We start from the raw sequence: 27,062 nt of genomic DNA, 5'->3' as shown, positions 1-27,062 counted from the left end.
ACTGTTCCAATTAAGTATCACAATAAAAGGATGACTCATGTCCTTAAAAAATTTAGTAATCAACATGAAATGAAAGTCAAGCACGTGTAGCTGTCATTTAGCAAAGCATCCATGTGAGGAAGAGCTTCTCCCGAGCTTCAAAATCACAAGTTCATGGAAAAAATCACAGTTTACCATTTGTACAATGGTAAGCTGGAAACACTTAAGGAATATAACTGATAAAGACTTTTGATTAAGGCCGGGCGCATTGGCTATGCCTGTAATCCCAGCGCTTTGGGAGACCAAGGCGGGTACATCACTTGAGGCCAGGAGTTCAAGACCAGCCTGGCCAACATGGTGAAACCCCGTCTATACTAAAAATACAAAAATTAGTCAGGTGTGGTGGTGCACACGTGTAGTCCCAGCTACTCAGGAAGCTGAGGCAGGAGAATCGCTTGAACATGGGAGGCGGAGGCTGCAGTAACCCGAGACTGTGCCATTGCACTCCAGACTGGGGAAAAGAGCGAGACTCCATTTCAAAAAAAAAAAAAAAAAAAAAGACTTTTGATTCAGAAGTGAGCTTTGAACAACTCCAGCTATGTATGCAGCAATTAATACCTAAAATCTTTATTTCAAAGTACCCAGCCAAAGAAAATGGAAAATGATCAACAAATGGTCTAGAAGCAGGACAATGACAGAAAGTGAAGCCATGTGGAACCAATAAAGATTTCCCTTGGACTGCAAGGCCAAAGATTTTATCCCTTCACTCTTAAGAAATGCTGGGAGTTGATGCCTGAACCGTATAAGATACTCTCAGTTAAACAATGTTTGCTTAATTTGACGGCTTCGTGAATTGTGTTCAGTTCATTCCACAGTATGAGCTCAGTCATTCAAAATATATTCTTTGTTTTGTTTACACAGTCCCCAGGAATATGAACCTCTCAGGTATTTCATCATAATTCTGGTAGTCTGAGAAGGCAGTCAGGTAAGCATCACCTACAGAATGGCATTCGAGGCAAGGGTGTTCTGATTGTACAGACCACAGCTAACACACATACATCAGATCCCCTCCCTGCTGAGGGGCTACTGGCTCCTGAGATGAAAATCTCATAAATATAATAAACGGCAACCCTGATTCCACAAGTCACAAGTTGGAAAACGTATTCTATTATGTCTTAGTCATACCATACACACTATAACATTTCCACATGTGCTGGGTAACCACAGTCCGTGATGGAGTGTGGCTCATTTATTGCTACTACATATTTTATGATAAAAAGCATTTGAAAAAATATTGAGAAAATTCAGTAAGACAAAAGACAAGCAATCTGGCATCGTGTTCTGGTTCTGCTACTCTGATCTTCACAAGTTGCTTAACATTTATGCTTTGATTTTCTCAACTAGAAAATTCAGGCATTAGACTAGATGGGCCTATGCTCCATTTCAGTTGAAATATTCTGTCAATTAGATCTAAGATTTATATGACGCTAACATTCCAATAAAAATTCTGGCCTGTTGTTGGCATTCTATGCATATCCTGACATTTAGGATCATCTGAATGTTTCACTAAAATTTTTACTGTTGTCATTTCTCAGTTTTCTCAAATTGATGTTTCCAATACTTTAAACACTGGAGCACCACAAATATTAGGAAGGCTTTATCTACGTTATAAACTGTGGAAGTGAAAGACAGTTTTAAATGTAATCACATTTTATGAAAAATAAAATTATCCACACTTGCTATACTTTAGTTTTCTGGTTACTATAAACACTTGAAAGCCAAGTTGTAAAATTCTTCTGTAAACCTTTGGGAAATGAGCACTGATGTGTCTAACCCCCTCTCAGACTGCAGGTGACCTGGTCAGCAATAGGAAGCCATGAGAACTCAAGTACTACAGATAGAGCCAGGTATGCTGTGGGGGCACCTCTCTGGAGGACACAGAGCTGCAATTTGCAAGCTGTGAGTGGCCCCTGCATTTGAATCCCACAGCTCTGTATCATAAATAGAAATGATGAGAAAAAACACAAGTCAGACAAGTCAGCTTAGCTATTAATTATAAAAGAAAGCTCTGTTAAAAGAACTCTTCTAGCCTTATCAAAAGTCTCCCAAAACTGGTTTTTCAGGACTAGGCTATGAATAAAGTTTGAAAATTGCCCCCATATACATTAATCACTCCTTAGGTTAGAATGCAGAATATACCATAGAGAAGTTGGCCAGATGCCCACAGATCCCTGTGAGGAACCATGTACCCTTATTCTGCCCCCACACCCTGCCTTTACTCCTTGGTACTTTCAAGTGAGAAATGGTGATTTTCTTATTCGGGGAAGATAGGGTGGAGACAAAAACCTCATAAATATAAACCTCTCTCTCATAGCTCAGCAACTTGCAATATTTTTAGCAGTAGAGAAAAAAATAAATATGACTTATTAACTATAAAGCAATATTTGAGTTCACTATTTCACTAAAAGCATCATTTATGAAAACAGAAAGATCCTTTAAAAAATGTTTGTATAGTCGCTTGAGAAAATAAACCAGCACGTGCTGGTCCCTTCACTTAAAGAATTTATTATCCTTTGTGTGGCAGGATTCACAAGCTGACAGCTCCCACCCAGAAAATCAAATAGGTGATCATTTCTGTGATGCCCACAATGTGCAAAATTGCCAAGAAGTTCAATGCAATGTGACCTAAAAGTACAGCAAGGAAGAGCAGAGCTAACAGCCAGCTGGAGGCTGTCAAAATTTACAGGAAGAAAAGACAAAGATAATACAGTAAGTTCTAATTTTAATCATTTGTAAGGAACACAGAGAAAGCTGTGCACATACAGCAGATGTATTTCTGTTTGGAAGTATAATTCAACTTACCTCTATTGAGCAGAAAATCAGGACTTTTTGGCTAACCAGCCTGTAGTGATTCCCTGGGAGGATCTGGCTGAAAGAAATGGGAACCTAGAGTTTATTCAGTGGAGTTTCAACCTCTACCTGACTGTATTAGTGAACAGTTCAGAGGTTTCTTGCTCAGCGGCTGAGTCACTCAGGGAGGAGGTGTGTGGTATGCAACAGGGTGTCACCTTGTACAAATACCAGTTGAATTAAAGCATTCTCACTCATATACCTACTGTCTTTGTTTGAATTCTTTGTTTAACTTATGGCCTTATGCAAAAAAAAAAAATACATATATACATATATATGCTCCTGTGATCACCCTTTTAACTGATATCAACAGTATGCACAACCATATCACTGACAAGGTGGCACAGGACCCAACCTATTTTGTATTCTCTTTCAAAAAATAAAATTGAAAACTCAAGATAGAAGGAACCCCCATACACCCATAGTACCTGGAAGGCAGGGGCACAGACAAGCATGCAAGGAGTATATGGCTTAAAGGAACTTTCAAGACAAACAAATTCTCAGAAACCCAGGAACCCTAGGATTAGAAAACACAAAAGAAGTCTGTTCCACACATTCTACACCTAGACTATTTTGTAAAACTATCAGAGGGAAAATACACCTAGCATGTAAGAATTCTAATCTCTATCTTATTTATCCATGTATAAAAAAATGTGAAAAGGGGCCAGGCGTGGTGGCTCACATCTGTAATCCCAGGACTTTGGGTGGCAGAAGCAGGCAGATCACCTGAGGTCAGCAGTTCAAGATCAGCCTGGCCAACATGGTAAAACCTGATCTCTACTAAAAATACAAAAATTAGCTGGGCGTGATGGCATACACCTGTAACCCCAGCTATATTAAATAACTATAACACACCATGATAAAGTCACATACAGAAATTTTCAATGCCAGGCATCGCATAGTGGAGAGAAGGAAGAACCTGGAAGGTGATGTTGATGCAGAGTTTTAAAGTCTGAGTGGACAATGATTAGATGGTCAAGAAGAAGAACCATTCATCCACTCTGGCAGGAGGAGGCAGGAGAATCACTTGAACCAGGGAAGTGGAGGTTACAGTCAGCCAAGATCACACCACTGCACTCTAGCCTAGGCAACAGAGTGAGACTGTCTCAGAAAAAAAAAAAAAAATGTGAAAAGGTTGGTTGAAACTTCTTTCAATGCTGAGGGCAGCAGTAGACCCAACGTCAAAGGCTGCTTCTGGCCAGTTGCAGTGGCTTTCACTTGCACTTTGGGAGGCCAAGGTGGGAGGATCACTTGAGCCAAGAAGTTCGAGACAAACTGGGCAACACAGTAAGAGAAGATCTCATCTCTACTAAAAATAAAAAAATCAGCTGGGTGTGGTAGTGCATGTCTTTGGTCCCAGTTATTCAGGAGGCTGAGGCAAGAGAGTCTCTTGAGCATGGGAGGACCAAGCCACAGTGAGCTGTGATCACACCACCGCATTCCAGTATGGGTGACAGAGTGAGACCCTATCTCAAAAAACAAAACAAACAGACAAAAAAACAAACAAAAAAAAACAACAAAAAACAAAGGCTGCTTCTGCTGGGAGGAAGGAGTAACAATGAAGAGCCATTCTAGGCGGAGACTCCTGTTACAGGTTTTGAAATGCACCTTCCCTAAGAGCCAAAGAGGCTTTAAAGAAGCTTAGCAAACATTGCTGAGAGAAGCCACGTCATCAGAACTTCCTGGGTCATCGTCATTCATATGTCACACCAGCAATGAACCAAATCCCCCCTGAACAACTGCTCCTGAAAACTACAACGCAGCTGAGTGACGCCCGCTGAAATCACTGTAACAAGAAGCAGAAACCCAGACTGAAGAGCAAGGCAATTGCAGTATGTGGTCATTGTGACTGGGAGACCACTTCCTTTATGTTACCTGATGTTCCCCTATTCTGGGCTGAGGAATTTGGAAATCTAAAATGTAAAATGTTCTTTCAAAGTAAAACATATATACGTGTCTATTCAGCTTTTTTATGGAATTTTATACATGCAAAATATTTTTAAAATATGCTTTAGGTTTCTGTGATGCCCAAAAATCTTGGTTTGAACATTAATATTACAAATGGTAAAGTTGAAAAACAAAGATGTGACTCAAAAGATAAACTAGAAGCGATCTTCAGCCTTAGAACTTAGCCAAAAAGAAAGAAAACAGTTTAAGAGCTCCCTTGTAGGGATAAGTTGTAATTTACATTACAGAATGTTGAAATATATTACTTCATGAAACACAGAACCAGAAAGATAAGTTTTTATCTTATAATGAAGTAAAGTGCAGCTACTCAAGTTATGGATTTTGAGCTTCCAAGCAATTATTTCTGCATGCAATTAAGGGTTTCTTTTACTTTATACACCAGACCATCCACACTGCTAAGCCAAACCAGTGTTTTTTCATTTAGAATCAAATCTCTAGTATAAAAAGGGACTAATTCTAAACCATTGAGCAAAATTCAGACCTCTTCATGCTGAGCAGACATGACTGCCTAAAATTTAAAATCTCAAATGTGAAGAGGTTGAATCAAGAATGTTTTCGGGTGTGGAGGTAGCCAAATAGCCTGAGCATTAGTTTCACTCAGGTGTTTAACTGGGAAGACTTGGGCATGCTTGGAATAACTTGGCTTCACCACACCTATTCACTTTCAGTGTTGGAGTTCTTGAGATCTCTCTAGAACCGTAAGCTCAGAAGCTGAAATGCCAAATGGGTTTTATCTCAGGTACAAACGCCAATTGATTGGTGATGGCTTCCTGGAGGAATATGTTGAGGTTTGTAAGCAAGTAGGGACTCAACAAGGGAATGTCCATGGTTAATTAGCAATATCCACCACAGGTCTTGAATGGAGGAATGTTTGCTGACCCTGTCTCATAAAATTAGATGTTGCAACATCACATTGCTCTGTCTATGTGTTATATCCAAAGAAACAATCAGCCAAAATGAGCACCGTTTTTTTGAGTTTAGGTTCACAGCAAAATTCAGAATAAACAACAAAGAGTTCATGCATACCCTCAGTGTCCCCATTACCAACATCCCACATCACAGTGGGACATTTGTTACAATTAATGAACCTGCATGGATGCATCACTAACACCCGAAGTCCATAGTTTACATCAGGGTTCATTCTTGGTTTTGTATATTCTTTGAGTTTGGAGAAATGCCTAATGACATGTATCCACCATTATAGTACCACACAGAGTAGTTTTGCTGCCCTAAAAAATCCTTTGTGTGCTACCTAGTCAAACCTCCCTCCCCGCAGCCCCTGTTAACCGCTGATCTTTTTACTGTCTCCATAGTTTTGCCTTTCGCAGAATGTCATATTGTTGGAATCATGTAGTATGTAGCATTTTCCAGACTGGCTTCTTTTACATAGTAATATGCATTGAAGTTTTCATCATGTCTTTCCATTTAAGTTTTCTCCATGGCTTAATAGTTCATTTCTTTTTAGTGTTAAATAATATTCCAAGGCCAGGCATGGTAGGTCACACCCATAATCCCAGCACTTTGGGAAGCTGAGGTGGTAGGATTGCTTGAGGCCAGAAGTTCAAGACCAGCCTGGGCAACACACTAAGATCCTGACTTAAAAAAAAATAAAATAAAATAACAACAATAATAATATCCCTTTGTCTGGATGTGCCACAGTTTATTTATTTATTCACATCACCCACTGGAGGACATCTTCATTGCTTCCAAGTTTCGGCAATTATAAATAAAGCTGGTATAAACATGCGTGTGCAGTTTTCTTTTTTGTATATTTATGTTATATTTTGAACCCAGTAATATATAACATTGTTTGGAAACTAAAAGTCTTCCTTTTCCTCCAAACCTTTCTCTCCAACAAAAAAGCAGTTATTAGTTTCTTCTGGGTCTTTCCAGAGACATTTATGCATATACAAGCAAATGTAAGATATGGATATATTATACTGTTCTGAATCTTGCTTATTTCCTTTAAGATTATATTCTGAAGATCTTTCTATATTGATTCTTCACAGTTGCTTGGTATTCCATGACATGGATAGTCCATAATCTATGTCATCAATCCACTGTTGATGGGCATTTCCATTATTTCCAAACTTCTGCTAACAATGCTGCCATCAATAACACTGTACATAAATCAACTGGCACATGTGTGAATCTGTAGGATAAATTCTTAAAAATGTAATTGCTGGGCCCATGTGTTTGCACATTTTAACTTTGGTATAGCAAATCTTGCCAAATTGCCCTCCGTAATGGATTTACCAACTTATCCTTCTTATTCTCATTTGTCTTCTTTCAATCATTTCTTCATTTAACAAGCATTAAGTACCCATAATGCTCCTAGTATTGCTTCTATCCCAAGGGAAAGGAAAATTAATGAGACCCAGTCTTGCTCACCAAGAATTTACAATTTGTTTGGAGGGACAGACATTGAATTAAATAGCTATAACACACCATGATAAAGTCATACACAGAAATGTTCAATGCCAGGCATCACATACTGGAGAGAAGGAAGAACCTGGGAGGTGATTTTGATGCAGAGTTTTAAAGTCTGAGAGGACAATGATTAGATGGTCAAGAAGAAGAACCATTCATCCACTCTGTCATCTTCTTAATGTCTTCCACATTTCCCCTTAATAGTGAACCATTCTGCAACTTTCCTGCCTCATTTCCTCTACCAAAATAGCAATTTGGCAGCCCCAGCAACCCCAGCTCCTCAGGGTGTTATGGGTCCACATTTTCTGGAGACAATCATGAGCCACACTGCAAATATAGTGTAATTCTCCTGGCTGCAGTCTGAAATAAACCATTCCATGTGGATTAGAAGCAAGAATTTTTTTTCTCCCATTGAAAAACTAAGAATGGCCAATTTTTGTAATTAAAATCTTACTTTTAAACTCAGATTATTTCATAATTTTCCTCAATTTAGTTAATTCTCCCACTTTATTCATGTCTCTTCATCACCAAATACTTAATGGTATTACATCATAAGCCCCTTGAGATCAGAGACCAGGCCTTCACATTTGTTTTTATACTAACACATAGCACAATTCTTGACTCGTATAGATATTTACTCAGACATATACATATATGATCCATATAGTAACATTTAATGTTTGTTGATTAAATGAAGGAATAATAATCATAAACAAGTGTGCATGCATAAGGGGTATTTATTGCTTACCTAAAATCTGGTTTATCTGGTTTATAAATCTGATTTTCTTGAAAGACTACAGGATTCTCTTCAATTCACCCGGAACACTCACTGATTTTTTTTTTTTTCTTTGAGACAGAGTCTTGCTCTTGTTGCCCAGGCTGGAGTGCTGTGGCACGATCTGGGCTCACTGCAACCTCCGCCTCCGGGTTCAAGTGATTCTCCTGCTTCAGCCTCCCGAGTAGCTGGGATTACAGGCATCTGCCACCACACCCAGCTAATGTTTTTGTATTTTTAGTACAGACGGTGTTTCACCATGTTGGACAGGCTTGTCTTGTACCCCTGACCTCAGGTGATCCGCCTGCCTTGGCCTCCCAAAGTGCTGGGATTACAGGGGTCAGCCACCGTGCCTAGCCCTCTCACTGCTTTCTTAAAACAAGGGAAGATTTCTCTGCATTTTACAGAGATTGCTCAAATAATAATTATCATAGCTAAACTTATTGCCCAAGGTTGGAACCCCCATCATCATTGCCTCCTGCCTCACCCGCTCCCCACTGCTTTAAACTACATCCAATTTAGTTCATCACTCAACCACTACTATCAATTCTACCTCCTAATTCAGTCTCCCTTCCACTTGATTCCCACCACTGCCTAATTCAGGCCCTCATCATCCTGAGAAAACACTGTTTTCATCACCTGTTAACTGGTCTCTTTCCAGTTCAACTCTAACCCCTGCTCAGTCAGTTAGGCTCTTTCAGGTTGTACGGATCAGTGATAAGGTCTGGAAACCTCAGCTAACGGCAGCACAGTTAAGCAGAGCAGACCCAAAGAATCCAAAATGATGATACTTCGAAGTCTACAGTTTATCACAAGAAAAAGATAAAATGTAACAACTGCATTAAAGTAGAGATAAGCATCACAGCTAGGGGTTGTCTCATAGCAAAAAGCCGGAGCCAAGGGCAAGTTCCAACTGTCCTTTCTCCACAAGGTTCTTCTCAGGATCCACTTTCTCCCTCAGGCCGAGAACCACTGACTTGTGAATGAAACACCCAAATGGAGTTTCAGCTGCAGTATCTTATTCCCTGCTGATCCCATAGACGTATCCTGCTACATGACCCTGCCTCCTGGGGTTTCAGCAGACACAAATCGTCAGTCTCACTGTTATCAATAAACAATAATGATTAGCTGGTAAAAATCAACCTGAAACTCTTGGGGTGCTTGGTTACAAAGCCATGCGACCATTCAATATGTTTCAGATCAGGGCTGCACAGGCTCATTTCACATTTCAGCAGAACAACTCAGGCTAGCTTCAGGCCTGCTAGAATTAACCTTCACATCCCAGAGGGTTTAGTATAAAGATTTAGGGGTGGTTAGGAAGACAGAATATTGTCTCAGCAGCCTTTCTTAGATCTTAAATATACAAGCTGCTCGTTACTTTGCAAAACCAACACTAGTTGGCACAAATCTGGGGACCCAAGGACAGCTCTGAGTCTCGCATGCTCATGACTCAGCTCTCTAACCTTGATTCTCTACCTGCTTCTTTCTGCCATGCTACCAGTTTATCATAGTCTCTATATGTTTCAGTTTAAATCCCCTGAGAGAGATCTGCTGAGTCAGTTAGCCACCATCCCATACTGAGTTTCTGTGGGAAGAGGTCTTGCACAGGGCCATCTCTTGGGTCTCTGGCTAGCCATAAAAGGACAGACACCTACAGCATCTCAGTTAGCTGTGACTAAAGCAACAGCACTGATGGTTTAATGCATGGTTTCCCTGAGCCTTGGAACTGCTAAAAGTGAACTACAAGCATGGCCTTGCATACAGTTGTAAATTTCTCTCCAGTAAAGGCAGTCCATTCCCTAATGCTATTTTTCCAAAAGACAGATATAATCATGTCACTCCCCATTTTCCAACCCATCATAAGTTCCCCGTGTTGCATGAAATTCAAACATTTTAGATTCATACACAACTCTGCTGTCTAATGTAGCAGCTACTGTTCTACATGTGGCTATTTAAAATTTTTATACTAATTAAAATTAAATAAATTTACAATTCAGCTCTACAGTTACACTGGCCACATTTCAAATACCGTATTGGATGGAGAAAATAGGAAATGCAGAAAGTTGGTCTAAGATGTCTTGTTAAGTCACTTTCAACTATTCCAGCCTCATCTCCCACCACTTCCCACTGTGTGCCCTAAGCTTTAACCACACCAAAATCCTTGCTGTTGCCCAAACATATTATAATATTTTAGGCTTTTAATATCTGTATTAATGCCATTCCTGTGACTTGAAATGTCCATTTCTTGTGCACTTTAGTGATCTCTTACTCACTTTCTCAGTCCCTGCAAACACAAAACCTATCTATGGAGCTTTTCCTACCATTTCGGACCCCAATCACAGCTAGCTTCCCCCTTTCTCCCTGCTCCAAGGGAACTCTGTATATTATTTTATTGTAATACCCAACTGCATTATATGATAATCTAGTTGTACCCAGCATACCATATGCCATTCTAGAAGAACTTAATAGCAAAGGCAGTTTAACTATTGCTTAAGAGTACAAATTCAGGTGCCAGATGGTCTCTGCCAATGACTACTTGAGTAACCTTTTGGTAAGTCATTTAACTCCTCTTGTCTCAGTTTTCTCACCTGTAAAACGAGAATAATAAAACAGTACCTTTCCCATAGGGTCATTGTGAGGATCAACTGTGTTAACACAGAAAAAGCACTTAGAACAGGGCCTGCAATTTTGCTAAGGTGCTACCTAAAAGTTAACTCTTAGTATAACTGTTAATACATTTTATTTATTCATACATGAGGTATATCTAAGAACAAAACCATAAGCACAATTAGTAGTTCTCCTCTTCTCAGGTACACTTACTGTGCCCAGTGGTCAAGCTCTTTAACACACAATGTTGTTGATGAATATCATTAGTTTTCTATGACTAAATGCAGGTTTTAGAAGGTATATGAAGATCCTCTCAAGAGTCAGTCCCTGGGACTTATTGATGGTTTTCTAAAAGGTTCATCATGCAGGAACTTCCGAGAAAAAAGGAACAGAATGAGAGGTGTCCCTGTGGAGTGCAGTGTTTACTTTAATACTGCGTAATTCATTTCTCTTAGATGATAACTTGTTGCTTCTTACATTCTCTTCTGTTTGATTGGCATGGCATTTTTCTCTTCTTAGACCCAATCTTTCTTCTCTTTCCTCAGTGTTCCCATATCCATCACAGCAGAGTTTTCTTTCTTGAAATCTGTTTTATCTCTCCCCTAATAATCCATGGTCGTATTAGTTTTCTATTGCTCATGTAACAAATTGCCACAAACTTAGTGGTTTATAGCAACATAATTTATTATCTGATAGTCCTGGAGGTCAAAAGTCTAAAATTAGTGTCACTGGGCTAAAGTCAAAATTTCGGCAGGGTTATTTCCTTCTGGAGGCTCTAAGGAGAGAATCTGTTTCCTTGACTTTCCCACCTTCTAGAGGTCAGCTGCATTCCTGATCCATGATCTCTTCGTGGTGTCATTTCAACCTCTTGCTCTGCCACCACATCTCCTGTCAATGACTCTGATCCTCTCATCTCCCTCTTATAAGGACACTTGTGATTATACTGGGCCCACCTGAATAGCCCAGGATAATTCTCTCATGTCAATGTATTAATTTAATCACATCTGCAAAGTCCCTTTTAACATGTAAGATAACATATTCACAGAGCCCGGACATTAGGATATGAACATCTTTGGGGGACCATAATCCAATCTACCACACCTACCATATTTTTACAATGTTTCCAAGTTTCCTATAACTTCCTCTATTTTTACAATTAAAAAAAACTAAATATTTCATTAAGTAAATGAAGTTCAAAATGCATGCAATAATTTGATTTAGTAGATAGATACAAGAGAATTCTATACTATTATGACTTTTATTAAGTTAAAGTAGGCGACATATTTAGATTGCTTCTAAAATTTTGTATTTAAAAGCCATGTAAACAAATGCTAGAAACACATGAATTCTATAGTCATTTTCTACCTTCCATTCATGAGTGACATGAACAGTATTCATTTAACAGGCATGTTTTCAAATGATCACAGGATGCTTGAGTATTGGTTGCAATGATTATGTGAGACCTGTGCCCAGCTACATCTGGGGGAAGCATACTACCTAAGCTGTATATACTACCTATGCACATATATGTACATACCTCCACATATATGTACACAATATATTTATACTTATGGATCTGTAATACATGAGATTCATACATATATAATACATATATAGCAGACCTACACACACACACACACACACGCACACACCTGTTGACAGCTCTGTGTCTGTCTCCTCTATCATAATGTAAACACCTTGAAGGCTGAGCCCTGAGCTTATTTATCCTTGAGTCTTCGGTAGTCCTGACTTAGCCAGTTCTCAGGGATTGTTTCTAGGATGAATATACCTGCATTACCATGTGACACATGAGGAAACGGGACAGAAGCCATCTGACAAGAAAATGAAATCGCCAGGCTCTTTCTTTGCCCGCTTCTCCTCAGCATCTCAACATTGAATAGACTAGGCTAGGAAAATGTGGCTCACATGGTCTCCCTCGTTTATGCTAGTGTTTCTGTTGGTATTTTCCTTTACTTCTTGCACATTCTGATGGACTGAATCTCTCAAACCACTGGGGTGTCCCAAAAGTGTGTCCTTGTTCCCTCCCCACTCACAGTATCTGCAATATCTGAAAAGCCCTCACCTCCCCCACTCACTTCCTCCTCCAGTTCACTTATTCCATCCACCCCCTTCCACCTCATCTTCAAATTGTCTCCAGTTCCTTTACTTTATATAATCAACAATAAACCCTCCAGAGAAAAGAGGAGAATTCTAGAACTTTTTAATTTTCAAGCTTTATTGTAAATTAGTGGACTATCCTCTATTGGAACAAAATTTGTGATAATTTTAATGGTATCCCTAGAAAACAGGGATTTTTAAATACTTTGGAATTGGTATACTTTATTATTTCTTTAATTTTACAATATCCCCCGCCAATACCTCATTCCTCTCTCAACTAAAAGTTATTAAAAAATAGTTGGCGTCAATAATTTGGGAGTGTGTGTGTGTGAGAGAGAGAGAGAGAGAAAGAAAGAGAGAGAGAAGCTTTGAGGTCATTGAAAATACTATGAGGTAATTTGCTCTTTTTAAATTTTTGATGTTTTTAACTTTTTACTGTTGATTTGTATTTTATTTTCCACTTATTTACTTAATATTCAGTTCTTTCAGGAAGAATAAAATGGCATATTCTTATACGTTCAGATGTCTTCTATAAAAACAAATCTTGACTTTTACCAGTTCTACTACTAAGTGCCTGATATAAAGAAAATGAGGAAAACTTAAACTAACAAACCAACCATATTCCCAAGATTGGCTAAAAAGAAACATAAAGGCCTGATTAAATTTGTTTTTATACACAAGAGGCACAACACTATAATTCAAAGGTCATTGTCTGTTTAAAATATGACAGTTACCAAACAAGGTGCGTCTTGTGCACTGCCTCCCAATCACGACAAATTTCCAAGAAACCATCAAGATTCTTGCCTACAAGTCCAATCCTTGCAAACAAAATATTTGGCTTTAAGCAAAAATTGAGACAAAAGTTGATATGAAAGCATCAAACAGAATAAAAATGTTATGAAAGCTCTTACTATTAACATGACTGATGCAACTCAGAATCAATCCTTTTTGTTTTTTTTCTATGGCTAGACATCAGCAGTTGTTTTCTTAAAGGGCCTGAAAGTCGATATTGTATTTTAGGGTTTCTAGGCCATATGCAAAAACTCCACTCTGCCCTGTCATAGCAGAAAGCAGCCATAGCCACCATGGGAAAGGAATGGGTGTGAGCAGAATGGTCTACAGTGGCCGGAACAGGCGATACTTAGCCAACCTCTGGTCTGTGCTAACCAACCCTGTCAGAACATCCCTCTCCCTTTTCACCCTCTCCCTGTGGAGGAGGGAATGCTCAGTGAGAAAAGAGTCATAAACCTGTAATTGAAACCTCATTTTCCAGAGAAGAATACTGAGACTCTGACTCCTTCGGGTGACTTGGCAAAGTTCCAATAAATTAATTAGCATGGAAGTAAGATCAGAGTTCATCCAAAATTATGGAATATTTCTCGACCATGTATTCTGTCTGATGAGCATCTAAGCACATATACCTTATCTGATTTCATTCTCATAACAACTTTCTAAAGTACTGTTATAATCTTTGTTTCACCCATGAAGAAACTGAGATTCAGAAAGGTTAAGCCACATGTCAATTTCACAGCAGGCAAATGGTACAGGAAGAGGCCAGGGCTTTGAACCCTCTGCTTCTTGCCGCCTCCACTGCTGCTGGTGCTTCTGCTGCAACACTCTTACCAGCCTGCTTTCCATTGGATGCTCTTCCATGGTCCTCTTAAGAAGCCTTGTCATGGTAGCATGTGTTTTTTTTTTTTTTCTGTGTTTAGAAGTTAATACTGGAGTTCTCACCATTTCATCTGCCCTACAGTGTCATGGGTAGAATTTTTCCTCTCAGAAACACTCACAAAACCTGACTTGTTTAGCCAGTCTAACCATAATTCTGCAATACAGAAACAGGGAGTAGTCCTTAACTTACACACCCATGGCCAACCCCATGTAGAAAGGCTGGGAAATTGAATTGTTTGATCTTTACTTATGCAACTACACTAGCCTGAAAAGACCCACAACCACAGGGCATAAGGAAAGTTGGTTGACTTGATGCCCCCTCCTACACTGTCAGACTCCTGGAGAAGCTCTGTGATTCATTCCAGTGCAGGTCTTCAGAATAAAAGACTGAAATTTCCTTTCGTTCACAGCCAAAATGTGTGATTATCTTAGAAAACTGGGCCTTCCTGGCACCCCCAACATTGCACTACATGAACCTCCCCACACACTTCACCCATCTTGCTTTCCCATAAACCCTGTCAAATGAGTAGGTGTAGAAATGTAGAAAGCAATACAGACACATGCAGTACATGCTACTTTCCTAAATTGATGTATTTCCTTATGAAGCCTTGTCAAGTGTCACAACTTAAGTCTCACCATTAAAAGAAAAAGCCATCACAGGCGAAATGGCAAATTGTGAGCTGAAACAAATTTTTCTAAATTGATGCGCTCATGTCACAGAATCAAATATTATTCTTCCTGTATCCTACATGGGAACGTAAGCCACTTTTACATGCGCATTTACTTAAGGAAAGTTTGTGTTGTCCACACACTATTATATTCATCTTCAACTACAGAAAAGGGCATACATAAAGTGCATTATCCTCAATCACTAATATCCATAAGCAGATATTCCCTCTCTGCCTTTCCTTTTCCAACCAAGGTCTATTTTACATCTGTTGAAATAGATGGGTTCCAAATTAAAAAAAAAAAAACTAAGTAGGAGAAAATTTCTGTCTCACAGCAAAAGTAATCCCCAATAGGTTTCTGATGAAGCAACTTTATAAGATCTATTGTCCTTGACTCTTTCTTCCAAATCTTTATTTCTCCCAACAGTAATGGAATGAAAATGAAATGAAAAATCTGGAGTCAAGCTGGGTAAAAGAAAAACCCATAGGAGTCTCTACTGAAGTAAGACAAGGCTCAATTAGTGAAGCGATGGGTCATACAGTCAAATCAGCAGCTTTACTATTCACAACAGCAAAGATATGGAATCAACCTAAATGCCCATCAATGATAGACTGGACAAAGATAATGTGGTATATATGCACCACGGAATACTATGCAGCCATAAAAAGGAAGGAAATTATGTCCTTTGCAGGGGCATGGATGGAGCTGGAGGCCATTATCCTTAGCAAACACAGGAACAGAAAACCAAATACTGCATGTTCTCACTTGTAAGCAGGAGCTGAACAATGAGAACACGTGGACACATGTGAGGGAAAAACACACATTGGTGCCTGTCAGAAGATTGCGGGTGGGAGGAAGGAGAGGATCAAAAGAATAGCTAGTGGATACCAGGCTTAATACCTGGGTGACAGGACGATATGTGCAGTAAACCACCCTGGCACATGTTTACCTAGGTAACAAACCTGTACATCCTGCACATGTACTGGCCAACAGGCTGTGGGACTTTTTCAGGTGCTACTTGAGTTGACTGCAGAAATTTCTAGAAACAGCGCCAATATATTTCACTGATTTCACAGAGGCAAATCAAGAAAGGTTAAAAATTATGTTGGTGAAGTCATTTTCTGTAAACAAACAAACATTTAAAAACTGCAACAAAAAAAGTATCATCCAGAAAGCCTCAGCAAAGCACTTCAGATACCTCTGGACAAATTCCTAATCATAGTAAACAAATTCTAATGTTCCACCTAGAGATTCGACTGCCCTTTGCGTAGCTGGGCAGCTTCCTGGGTCTCCCCAGGAAGGTATGCAGCACACCCAGTGGGCTGACCCACCCTTCACAGCCAAACCTGACAAGGCTGAGCAAATACACTCTCAAGGCAAAGACATTCTTTAGGGATTGTGCAAAGGAATTTGGCAGCTGTGTCTTCCCCATGAGGCGTGGCATGAAGAACAAGTTCCTCAGTTGGGGGCATAGGATCATCCACAAAGTAGAAACCACTATTAAATTGTATTTACCCAGAAATCCACATTTACATTAAAATGCCTGTAGCCTACCTTCCTCTGCTACTTTAAGATATTAAAAAAGAAGTCACTTAATACGGAACCAAGTAAAGTATGGAACTAATACAGGATACTTTGCATAAATATCTTTTCTGCTTCTCTCTTTTCTTCCTTCCTCTCCCGTGAAGCAGATGCTGGCATTCACAGTGCAGCCCAGGAACCCAGTAAGAATGACTCAAGTATGTCCTTCATGCTAGGAGGGATGATAGGCTTCAGCCCAGAACAGAGCTTCCAATAGAGTTCTTTTTCAATCCTACAAGTCACTGTGAGCAGAGAGATAATAAGGTCCTTTTCATTCTAACCCTGTTTCCACAGGCAATATTGGTCATAGAAAAGTCAAAGGCATAAGAGGTATTTGGTTCCAGCCTCTATATTTTTATCACCAGGATCCTAGTAGACCCAGGCTGAGGGCACTAGCTTTCTGTTTTGATGTGTGGTCTGCTTACTTTGGGCAGGCTCTGCCATTGAGTGATGAAGGTGCTATTGCCCTGAGTGAATCATGTAAGAGTGCAGAGGTGAGCTGCCTGTCACCCTGGGGGAAGGGCTAAGTCTTTCTTGAGTCCAAATGGGAGTCCATTGACATGGTCCCGTGAATCATCTGTGAACTACACATGACCCTCATGGATGCCAGAGTTGAGTGGGTGGAGCATTGAATAATTTTTTTGGTTGTTGTTATTTTGTTTGTTTAGCAAGGAAGGCTCTCTGACTTGTCCATGGGTTGGGGTAGATGAAATAATAGGCCAGTTCCTGGAGGCCAAAAAGGCAAGCTGAAAAACAAGATGGATGCTGGAGAAAGAAGTCTTACAAAATATCTAGGTCTTTGGGACTAGATTATTGTTACTCAGGGACAGAAACCTATTGTCTGTAATCATTTCTGTGTGTGTGTGCTGGAGACAACTTTCTTAGTGAATAGTGGTTTGCAACTTTTCCCTCTCTCTAGCCCGTATTAGAGCATTTGAGCATTGCCCACTCATCTTTATCCTCTACTACCTCTATTTCCCAGGTTGATTTTCAGGAGGACCAGCTACACAGCATAAGACCTACACAAAATGGAGAAGAAGGAAATTGATATGTCCTAAAGTCTACTGGATGATGAGGATGGAGGTGATCAAAAAGCAAGAGGGCAGGGAGAAGGATTATGAACTAGAAACAGTAATGGGGAGATAAGAGAGTGAAACACTCCCTGGAGCTGATAGGCACTAGATAAGTATTATACAAGGAGGTTTAGATTGCACTAGCATAAAAACATTTTGAGCATGTACCACCTATAGACATTTTTACTTACTTTTAATTAAATATCTGCACTTTGGTGTATTTTGTGTTGTACCAATTATCTGTGGGAAACCCAGCACTATCTACTTTCCAAGATCTTTGAACTGCAATGGCTACAAGATTAGGAACTACATTTCTCAGAATGCCTGCCAGCACAGGTTTGGATTATGTTCTGCCTGTGAGAGATACTCACACAAGCTTTTGAAAGGTAGGAGAGAAGTAGAAACCATAATATTATTCCTGAGACACTGGCAGTAAAGAGATCATGTGTGGCCGGGCACAGTGGCTCACCCTGTAATCCCAGCACTTTGGGAGGCCGAGGCGGGCGGATCACGAGGTCAGCAGATCGAGACCATCCTGCCTAACACGGTGAAACCCTGTCTCTACTAAAAATACAAAAAAATTAGCCGGGCGTGGTGGCGGGCGTCTGTAGTCCCACCTACTCAGGAGGCTGAGGCAGGAGAATGGCGTGAACCCGGGAGGCAGAGCTTGCAGTGAGCAGAGATCGTGCCACTGTACTCCAGCCTGGGCAACAGTGTGAGACTCCGTCTCAAAAAAAAAAAAAAAAAAAAAAAAGAGATCATGTGTTTTGGCAGACGGTAGATATAAGATGTTTCCTGAAACTTCCTGGCATCTTCCTGTGAATTATTTCTTTTTAGTGGTGAACAGACAACTGAATCATGGTGAACCATTTCCTGCAGTTCCTGAAATTCCCCATTTCATGAAAGGCATCAGCATTTCTGCTTGACCTTCATTCCTCCAGCCTTCTTGTTTCCTTGGCAGAAATCTGATTTGATCTTATAAAGCATAATACACAATTATAAATTAAAAAGAATAACATAAGTACTATTTTAAGTATATTATTTTACAAAGAAAATAGAAAAGAAAGAAAGAAAGAGAAAGAAAGAAAGAAAGAAAGAAAGAAAGAAAGAAAGAAGGGAGGGAGGGAGGGAAGGAGGGAGGGAGGGAAGGAGGGAGGGAGGGAGGGAGGGAAGGAAGGAAGGGAAGGAAGGAAGGAATGAAGGAAGGAGGGAAGGAAGGAAAAGAAAGAAAAGGAAAGAAATTCTGGGCCAGGCATGGTGGCTCATGCCTGTAATCCCAACACTTTGGAAGTCCAAGGCAAGAGAGTGGCCTGAGGCCAGGAGATTGAGACCAGCCTGAGCAACATCAACAAAACCCCATATCTACAGAAAAATAAATAAAAAAAAAAAGGCTGGGCAAGGTGGCACACACCTATGGTCCCAGCTACTCAGAAGGCTGAAGAGGGAGGATCTCTTGAGCCCAGGAATTGGAGGCTATAATGAGCTACAATGGCACCACTGCCCTTCAACCTGGGTGACAGAGCGAGACTCTGTTTCTAAAAAAATAAAAATAAAAAAGATGGTCCCAGATTGAAAGCACCCCAGATGCCTGACAGAAACAAACAAAAAAAATCCCTCTGAGATTCTATCACTTTAGCCTTAATTACTCCTATAATTGAAATTTTAGTTAAAACATTCAGCAATGTCAAAAAATAACTAGGCACACAGGAAACATGTCACCAGGAAAAAGAACCAGCAGAAACAAATAGCTAATCAAAATAAATACACACAGGTCTGTGACTCGAAGTATCAGTACAGATCCTAAGATAAGTATGCATAGGATGTTCAAAGAAATAAAAGCAAAATTAGAACATTTCAGCAGAGAACAGAAAATTACAAACAGTAATATAGGAGATTAGAAAGAAGTGGTGTTTGAAAAGTGAAAGAATTCTAAATTTGAATCTGTCTTTTTAGATTGTTATAGAGGTATATTTGTCAAGTTAGAAGGCTAGGACATATTTTCTTTAATAGTTCATTAACTTGATTCATAACTTATCAACATTTAGACATATGGTATGTGGGCCATCATTTGTATTCACGCCGCAGGCTTAGGAGTAAACCTGTAAAAGAATAAAATGAAAACTTCATGCCAATAAATTTGAAAATTTAAACAAAATGGAAAAATTTCTAGACCAATATAGCTTACCCAAACAGATCAACAATAACAAAACCATATATCTGAACAATTCTGTTACCATTATTAAAAACAAAAATAAAGTCAGTAATTACAAATCTTTTCACAAAGAAAAGTCTAGGTCTAGAGGATTTCATAGGAAAGTTGGGCTCATCCTAGGAATACAAGATTGATTTAACATTACAAAATCAATTAATGTGGTTTACCACATTAACAGATTAAATGAGGGGAAAAATTACATGATTATCTCAGTGAATGTGGAAAAAGCATTGGAAAAACTTCAGCATCCATTCAGTTCACTGAGATAATCATGTAAGTATGAGTGGATGGAACATTCCTCAATCTGATTAAAAGTATCTACAAATCCTCCATCAATCACAGTATTTAAAGTTCATACCTTTCCCTTTAAGATTAGGAATAAGACAAGTATGATAACTATTGCCTCTTCCAGACACCATTTTACTGGAAGTTTTAGCCAGTACAGTCAGACCTCCCAAAAAAAATTAAAAAGAAAGAAATAAAATTATCATCTCTCATGGATGATATGATTGTATATATAGAAAACCCAAAAAATCCATAAAAGTGTTTAGAATTTAAAAGAGAGTTAAGTCAGGTTTTAAAAATACATGCATAAAATAAACATACAAAAATCTGCATCTCTATATGTAAGTCACAACAGAAAAGGAAACAAAAATAGTGCTTAGAATAGCATCAAAACTATGAAACATCAAGAAAGAAATCTAACAAAAAACATGCAAGAACTCTGTGGAGAAAATTATTTAACTGTGTTGGAAGAAAGTAAAGAAGTGCTAAATATATAGCAAGATAAAAAATGTCTGACGGATTGGAAAAACTAATATTGTAATAATATTGTGGCTGAGGCTGGTAGTTATCGATCACAATCTATTTTCTTTTTCTTCCATGGTGTTAGAATGTGTTGGGTACATGGTTACCCAGTTAGAACTACATTTCCCAGCCATGTTAGTTGGGTGTGCCCATGTCATTAATTTTCCTCCCACAGAACACAGGCTGAGACCATGCTGGGCCTTACGTTATCAGACTCTTTCCTCTTCCCATTGGCTGGAGTCAGTGAATTGCAACAGCCCAACATGGCCCACACTGGGAGTTTCTGGCTTTCTCTATGTTCTGTGTGATCTAAATGGTAATTATAGATAGGCATGCATGCAAAATTTGATTGAGCTACAAAACTAAAATTTGAACATTTTACTGTGTTTGTTTTACCTCCATTATAGCAAGTTTCACAAAAAATTAACTTGATTGCAAAAGAGGGTAAGCCTGAGTTTAGCACAATCATTTAGGATGGTGGTGCAGCATTTTAGGTGAGAGATAATATTAGCATGAACTAGGGTGATGACTTGAACAGATGAAGATGAATGATTTGAAATATATTAAAGGAGTTTAAATCCATACGATCTGGTGTGGTGGATGGTGATGAATTTGGATGTGAGAGGTGAGGGAGACAGAAGCTTAGGGAAAGATTTCCAGTGTTCTAGATCTACTTAAACAAGCTGAACAAGGTGGCCCAGAAAGTATGGGTCTGGCCTGAGGAAGGAATCTCCAGCAGTTTTTCACACTTATTTGGAAAATAAGCCTGAGAGTCTCCAAGTCAGATTTTCCAAGAGCCACTCCTCCTCCATATTTCCAGGTTTACATGAAAATTAAGCAAAGCCTGAATCACACCAGAGCCTTCTATGGAAAAAAAGGAAATGAACGAACATTATTAGATTCTAAACTCTCTCGCCAAATTATCTTCTGATCTTATAATTATAAAATTAAATTTTTGCAGAATTGCAGCTGGCATGTGTATTAATCCTGAATTGTTCTCCTTTTTGGTGATTATTACATATTAGAATTTTTAAAATTGATAATAACCCATATGATTATTATTATAAGTAGCTTAATAATATTCCTTTGCATTCATAAAATCTATAAAATGGCTGGCATGAAGAAGTGACTCTGCTGTCACCAGAAATAGTTACTAGGGAAATGACATAAATCACACAATTGCATGAGACAGTGAAATCTACCTGAAAATCATACTTCCCATCAAAGCCAGCTCCCTCTAGACTGCTATTCTCTCTTCCCTTCAAAGCCAAGGGAAATTAACAGAGCAGAACATCTAGGCGCTAAGCAACAAGGACACACAGACCCAGAACACAGGCGCACCAAAGCTGCGCTCAGTCAGGGAAGCCATCCCCCATGTAATAAGGAACTGGCTCAAGAGTTTTGCTGAGGATCTGGGAGGAAATTGACTCAATCTAATGTAGCTGATGGAAATCACTGTACTGAATGAAGATGCAAGGGCAGAGAATCATTTGTTCTTACTAATAACAGCCCTGAAACATAACATGACCCACCTATCAGAGCCACATGAGTTTGTTCCCTGGGCAGTGTTTTCCATTGCCAAGGAAAGCTAAAAAGACTGTCTCCCTAAAGTCAGTCCTGAGACCACGGCTGTTACTCCACAGCTAGAGAACCAGGAGGCTCAAGGAAAAGCACCAAGAGTTTGCACTTGAAACACTCACTTTCAGCGGGTTGCAGAATTGCAGCTGGTGTGTGTATCAATCCTGAATTGTTCTCCTTTTTGGTGATTGTTGCATATTAGCATTTGCATTCAGTTTCAGCAGGTTGGCCATTGAACACAATCTAGGAAATCTCTGCATAGTAGCTGTCAGGGATGCACAATGCAGGAGACTAGGTGATGCCAATAGGGTCTGTCTTAGCAATTCTATGGGAGTGTATTGTAAAGAGCTTAAAGATGAGTCATTGAAAGGCAAATAAAATATATTTGTCTTCTACCTTTAAAAATATCCAATTCTGTCAATAGTTCTTAAAAAGCAATCAAGCAGTTAAAACAACAATCACAACAAAACCACCTTTGCAAATATTCAGTTCAGCTCCATAGATAATGTATTAGTTAATGGCTTTGCTGGGTATGTTTTAAATACTCACCATGTTAAACAGGAACTCTCTCCACCTGAGTTTTTCTGGAACTGCAACCTGTTATTTTGTTTTAATTAAAAGACATTATTTTTTAGAGCAGTGTTTAGTTTACAGAAAAAATTAAGTGGAAAGTACAGAGTTCCCAAATATACCCTTGCCCCCACCCTTAGCTGTCCCATTATTAACATCTGGTTTAATGTCGTGAATTTGTTAGAATTGGTAAGCCAATATTGATATACTGTTATTGATTAAAGTTCATAGTTCGCATTAGTTCACTCTTGGTGTGGTACAGTTCTAAGGGTTTTGACAGATGCATATCACACATCCACCATTACAGTATCATACAGAATAGTCACACTGCCCTAAAAATCCCATGCTTCACCTTCTAATCTCTCTCTCCTCTTCCCCTTAACACCTGGCAACTACTGATCCTTTCATTGCCTCTATAGTTTTGCCTCTCCCAAAATGTCATGTTTGGAATCATACAGTATATAGCCTTTTCAGACTGGCTTCTTTCACTTAGCAATATGCATTTAAGGTCCAATGGTGCAACGTTCCATTTTTATTTAGTAAGTGGTGAAAAAAAGTATAAAGTTAGCAAATTTTAAAAGAAATACTCTTGGTATACACACAAGTCATTTAAGATTTGCACTTTTCAATATGAATGTGTCAAATACAAGAAACAATAAATTTTGGAGTAAAGACTATTCCCATTCTCATGCTAAATGTATAGTCTTGGCCAACAGTAGATGGAAGTCCCATGCTGGTGATTTTGAAACTTGTTCTCTCATTAAAATAATATTTATGGAGTATGCAAGGAGTGGGAATGGAGAACTGCAAATAAATCCAGAAGTATTTTTAATAGATTTACTTATTGTAGTGGTATGAGTAAAGTGATTCTGAAACAATTTAGATCAAGCTTGTTCAACCTGCAGCCTGGGACAGCTTTGAATGAGGCCCAATGCAAATTTGTAAACTTTCTTAAAAACATTATGAAATTTTTTGGCAAGTTTTTTTAGCTCATCAGCTATCATTAGTGTATTTTATGTGTGGCCCAAGACATTCTTCTTCTTCCAATGTGGCCCAGGGAAGCCAAAAGATTGGATGTCCCTGATTTAGATGTATTATAGGATTGCACAATGAGTTAATGCATTTGTGTTGCTGAGAGTGAGAGTTCTCACAGAAGAAGGTAGGTTGTAAACTATACAGTGAGGATGGCAAGAAAGAAGCCCATGGGAGTGGATTGAAACTGAAAATATAGATCTGAACTCATAATGTCTAAAATATGTTGTATGTGTTTATGTATGTGTATGCCCACCTGTATACACATATACCTCTATGTTTGTGTGTATATATGTCTGTGTCTGTATGCATGTGTATACACACACACATTTCCTAGCTCTGTCCACTGAAAGGTTGGTCAAGAAGTAAAGATATCCCATGTGACAGTTAATATTAGGTGTCAACTTGATCGGATTGAAGGATGCCCAGATAGCTGGTAAAGTATTGTTTGTGGGTGTATCTGTGAGGGTGTTGCCAGAGGAGACTGATATTTGAGTCAGTGGACTAGCAGAGGAAGACCCACCCTCAATGTGGGTGGGCACCATCCAATCAGCTGCCGGTGTGATTAGAACAAAAGCAGGAGGAAGAAGGTGGGATAACTTTGCTTGCTGAGTTTTCCTGGCTTCCTTCCTCTTCTTGTCTTGGACGCTTGCTTCCGCTCCTTCTGCCCTTGGACACCAGACTCCAGGGTCTTCATCCTTTGGACTCTGGAACTTGCACCAGTGGCTTCCTGGGGGCTCTCAGGCCTTCTGCCACAGACTGAAGGCTGCACTGTCAGCTTCACTGGTTTTGAGGCTTTCGACTCTGATTGAGTCACTACTGGCTTCTCTCTTCCCCAGTTTGCAGGTGGCCTATCATGGGACTTCACTTTGTAATTATGTGAGCCAATTATTCCTAATAAACTCCCTTTCATATATACATATATCCTATTTGCTCTGTCCCTCTGGTGGACCCTAATACACACACACCAGTAACCAGAAGCACATCTAATGCCTAGAATTTGGCCTCTATCACTGTTCTCCACTAAAAAGAATCAAGGCTTCACTCCATGTAAACATGCTGAACTGCTAAAATACCTTAAAATTAATATTAAAATAATCTGTGCAAAGATTTGCACTACCAATTATGCTGGGAATTCAAAGATACAATGTGGTATTCACTAATTACCCACAGTGAGATAGATTCTAGAGCCAGATGATGCAAGATGAGTCTGGAACATATTATGTCTAAAAGTGCGGAAATGCTTTAAAAAAAGTGTGGGGCTTGCAACAAAGCCAAGCAATCAACTTGAAGAAACCCCTAATGACCAGGTCAGGGACAATTTAAACACCAAAATATTAAGTAGTGAATTATAAACCATTGAAAAAATATGAACTAGTGATACCAATAATTAATAAATAGGTGAGGAGAAGGAAGGTCTCTTGCTTAATGTAGAATGCTGAGTGCTGGCTGGTAAATGCAGAGGTGATGCTGAAGCTGGAAAATCACCATTTTGCAACATCATGGTAAAGACTGGATAAAGCAAGAATCATCAATGGATACTAAATCTAGGGGGATATTTTGTTGAAGACCAGAAACTTGCCATGAACTTAAACAGTGTTACCACAAATTGCTAATTCGCTTCAATGTTTTTTTCAAAAAGTTATGATACAAAGGAGAAGCTCAGCAATACCTTCACCAGGTGCTTAAAATTAACATCACTGGTGATGAACAGATGGCCTTTGCATGCCTCCCCTGAGAAGGGCACAACATCACCTGTGAAGTATTCGGTTGAAAATGTATAACTTGACTCCCTCATGAAAAACCAGCAGACCAATGAGGAATATTCCATTTAAAAGAGGAGAAGAGTATAGTCTTCAAAAATGTTACTGGCACAAAAGACAAGTAAAGGCTATGAAATATTCTAGATTAAAGGCGATTAAAGATACATGACAAATTAATGTAATGTCTGACCATAGATTGGATCCTCAATTGCAATGGAAAATGCTACAAAGGTCATTGTTGGGGCAATTGCATAAGGGCAATAGCTTGGATAAAATTACTTTATCAAAGTTAAACTTGCTGAAGTTGATGAGTGAACTGTGGTTATGAATGAAAATATCTTTTTATCATAATCACTATTATTATCTATTTCATTCATTATTTAAACTACAATAATGTCAGAATAAGGAATGTATTTAATTGCAATGTAAAATTGCAATTGACATGTAAAATCTTTTTTTATCAACAGTGTACTAAGTATTATAACATTTTCCATATTTATGTAAAATTTTCTATTTTTTCACTAGGAAAATAGTGAAACTAGTGAGCAATGCTAATTTGTATGAGGCTCTCCAAGCCAACCCTGATAATTGAGTTTAAATGTTAAGCTTACAATTTTACTAGTGCCCTTAGCTTTCCTCACAAAGAATTAATTGATTTAATTTTAGAATCTGAATGTTCTGTAATTATTCTACATTGCATTAAAGAAGTTTTCCATATTATTGTTTGACAATGTTTTGTGTGAAGAACACAAAGTAGAATTTTTTTTTCCCTTTTCTTTTTTTTTTTTTTTTGAGACAGAGTCTCGCTCTTGTAGGCCAGGCTGGAGGGGAGTGGCGCCATCTTGGCTCACTGTAACCTCTGCCTCCCGGGTTCAAGTGATTCTCCTGCCTCAGCCTCCTGGGTAGCTGAGACTACAGGCATGCACCACCACACCCGGCAAGTTTTTGTATTTTTTTAGTAGAAATGGGGTTTCACCATGTGTCAGGTTCTAACTGAGGTGCAAGGGGAGTCGGTGGGCAAGTGGCAGGTAGCTGGAAAAACACTTGAGGAATCGTAAACAATTTCAACATGGCTCTATTCTGTGGGCACCAGCAAGCCATATGTACAATGTTAGCAGGGTAATTATACCTTTTACAGACAATAGTGGCTCCAAGCCAAGCACGAGCTCATGTGGGTGATCATCTAATGTGCCTCACATGGCCTGGTTACATAATGTGTGGGGTCGTGCATCTGCTCTCCAAACACGCTGAGTAATGCTGCACCAGAAGGCCACCTCAGCCTACTCCTGACTAAAGCACAGCCATTTCCCTTACACTAT

General features: G+C 39.1%; 1 protein-coding gene across 19 annotated transcripts in view; it reads right to left on the bottom strand.

The window, feature by feature from the left end:
* SCEL (sciellin) overlaps positions 1-27,062 on the bottom strand; it is a 169,363-nt gene that overhangs the window by 106,233 nt on the left and 36,068 nt on the right. For 5 of the 19 annotated variants that reach the window (XM_055359656.2, XM_055359649.2, XM_055359652.2 and 2 more), the window contains exon 2: positions 2,842-2,908. The exons of 11 other annotated variants lie outside the window; for them this stretch is intronic. The gene's annotated coding sequence lies outside the window, so the exon portion shown is untranslated. Of the gene's footprint in view, positions 1-2,841; positions 2,961-27,062 lie in introns of those variants that run through there. 3 more of the 19 variants (XM_031001311.3, XM_063697442.1, XM_055359661.2) reach the window with 2 other exon arrangements.

The sequence above is a fragment of the Gorilla gorilla genome, chromosome 14 (assembly GCF_029281585.2).
Source record: "Gorilla gorilla gorilla isolate KB3781 chromosome 14, NHGRI_mGorGor1-v2.1_pri, whole genome shotgun sequence".
Taxonomy (NCBI): Eukaryota; Metazoa; Chordata; class Mammalia; order Primates; family Hominidae; genus Gorilla; species Gorilla gorilla.
Note: the sequence above shows the minus strand (reverse complement) of the source record. Positions and strands in the feature narration are given on the sequence as shown.